Below are 2,500 nucleotides of genomic sequence, written 5' to 3' on the forward strand. Positions count from 1 at the left end.
GGAGGCTTTTAAGAATGCATTAATGGAGGCATTGACTTGCAGTGTGGAGCCTATTTTGTCAGTATGTATTCTTCCCTGCTCGAAAAAAACAAACAAAACAAAACAAATGAAAAAAACCCCGAAACAGTATCCAGTAATGTGGAACAAAAGATGTTCCCTTTAAACATCCACTTAGACTTAAATTTGAAAAGGTCATGGTGGGTATCCAGTGAGAGCATGTAGAAGTCTGAGGAGATAAAACTTCCTCAGTCTCAGATAAGGTTTGCAGCCTTGTTATACGTCGCTGTGCTTTTCCCTGTACACACTGTGACGAGGACTGGCTTTTGCTGCTAGTACAAGGTTAGGAGTTCTTTAGCTTAGCCTGAGCTGTTGAGTATGTCCAAAACTGAAAGGAGACACACAGTAAGTTACAGTGGCCAAAGTGTAAAGATTGAAACTATAAGTATTTTATTTGTGATATAGCGAATATTAGTGGGAATAATTGTTTTTTGTTTTGATTTGTTTGTTTGTTTGTTTGTGTGTGTGAATGTGCACAGGAAAATGTGTTTGACCTCTACTTTAACATCTGCGAGTTAGAATGGCAGGGGAAACATTAGTGCATGTGATATGTCTTGACTGACCTCTGAAGTCCCCCAAACGCATACATGTGTGCACTCACATACACACATACACAGGCAGACATATAAGTTGCAATAGTGATGAGAATGTGCTTGTCGCTGGGCACATGCCGTGTTCACCAATATCTGGCCAACCTGCTACTGCTCCCTGACAACCCTTCCCCCATTACCATGATAGTGAATTTGGTGACACCAGCCAGGGAGTAAACGATAACATTACATACTAATTCTACCCTTAATTAGCTGCTGTTATAATCCTTTCTGAGGTGCTATTTTTAATGGGGCATTTTTACAAAATTGTCAAAATTGATAGGATAAGAAAATAGAATTCCATTGATGTATCTTTAAAATGTATTTTCTTTCTGTAGTTTTTTAAAAATCCACTATAGTTCTAAAAGCTCAGAATCAAATAATGTGGTGATGGTCCATCCCAGTCCAGTGCACCTCCTGCTCTGCCTGTGTTTGCATCTTCCCTGCTCTAACACACCTTACCCAGTTCACAGAGACCTCTGGGCCTCACTGAATTAATGCCTGCGGGGTATGGAAACACTGAGAAAACTGAGTTCCACCTGCCAGAGTTATAAGTCTGATAAGTGAGTTGGAGCTATTTCAGTCATGTCTGAAGATGCCGATGTCATGTGGCTATCAGATGGAGACTGGTGGGAAGAGATACAGTGGGTGCGTGCTTGTCCATTTAGAAAAGCTATCTGGAGCCGGAGATAGCGGAGCTGACAGGGCGTAGAGATGCGCGCCGGCCTCACAGCCGACGCTTCCCGCCTTTTATCCGGCACTTGTCAAAGCTTGACAGCAGTGACAGGTCGAGGCGTTCACAGCATGGGGGCAGGTTTGTGCAAAACCACTTAGTTACTTTACATTCGATTGTTCATATTGATTATTTTTCCTCACAGCGCACTAAAAGCGCATGATCATAACAATATATAAACAGGTTTAATGAAAGTATATAAAGTATGCTCCATCATTTGACTTTTATTTCTCTGCAAAATTAATCATAAATGTTTAAAGTCTACATAATCTATGATATCATTACCCAACCAGCACAGAATAAGTTCTAACAATTTTATGTCTATTTTTATGTTTTATTGCAAATAAAGTAACAATTTCATTGAGATTTCAGGGTTTTGCCCATTTAGAATTTCTTGCCCCTTGTAGGTGTTTTAAAATTCCACTTTACTTATTGTGCAAAGAAACTGTTAATCATAAATAAGTTAAATAAATAAATGTTATATTAATTATTATTCATGCATTTTTTAAAAGTAAATCCTCAAGTTATAATATTTATAGCTTTGCTATTAAGCAGAAAAGTTGTTACTGTGGCAGTCTTAAATGGTGTTCATTTTTGGCCATATTATCCCAGAGCCTACCAGGTTATTCAGAAAAGGGCATCCAGAATAAGAACCTGAGTACAGAGATAAATTCAGCCTGTGATTCTCGATCATAATACACCATGGGAAAGAATTTTAACTTATACTCACACCAGACTAGGAGGAGGGCATTCACTGAGCATGACAATGTTGCATTACATGCACATCACTCATGTGTGTGTAGTGGGGTGTGCGTGTGTATGTGTGTGTCTGTGTGTGTGTGTGTGAGAAACATGACAGTGACTAAAGACAACACATGTAACTATATAGCCAGCTAACTAGCATTGTAACGTTTCCCACTTACAATCCACAATCAACACATATGGCACAACAGCATGAGAGAAGGCAAGACAAGGCAAGATTATACAAGATTATACTTTTCATACAGAGTGGCAATGTGTGTGTGTGTGTGTGTGTGTGTGTGTGTGTGTGTGTGTGTTTATGTGATTGAATCCTTTCTCCATGTATTTGTCATTGTGTAATGACTGGTCTAATTCCCAC

The 2,500-nt window shown here is 39.2% G+C and overlaps 1 protein-coding gene across 15 annotated transcripts in view; it reads left to right on the plus strand.

The window, feature by feature from the left end:
- large2 (LARGE xylosyl- and glucuronyltransferase 2) overlaps positions 1 to 2,500 on the plus strand; it is a 39,674-nt gene that overhangs the window by 15,163 nt on the left and 22,011 nt on the right. For 5 of the 15 annotated variants that reach the window (XM_081715652.1, XM_081715653.1, XM_081715656.1 and 2 more), the window contains one exon: positions 1 to 2,500. This exon is cut by the window's left edge; it is cut by the window's right edge and continues 2,333 nt beyond it. The exons of the other annotated variants lie outside the window; for them this stretch is intronic. The gene's annotated coding sequence lies outside the window, so the exon portion shown is untranslated. 15 annotated transcript variants of the gene reach the window in all.

Source organism: Electrophorus electricus, chromosome 6, assembly GCF_041902795.1.
Source record: "Electrophorus electricus isolate QZ-2024a chromosome 6, ASM4190279v1, whole genome shotgun sequence".
NCBI lineage: Eukaryota > Metazoa > Chordata > Actinopteri > Gymnotiformes > Gymnotidae > Electrophorus > Electrophorus electricus.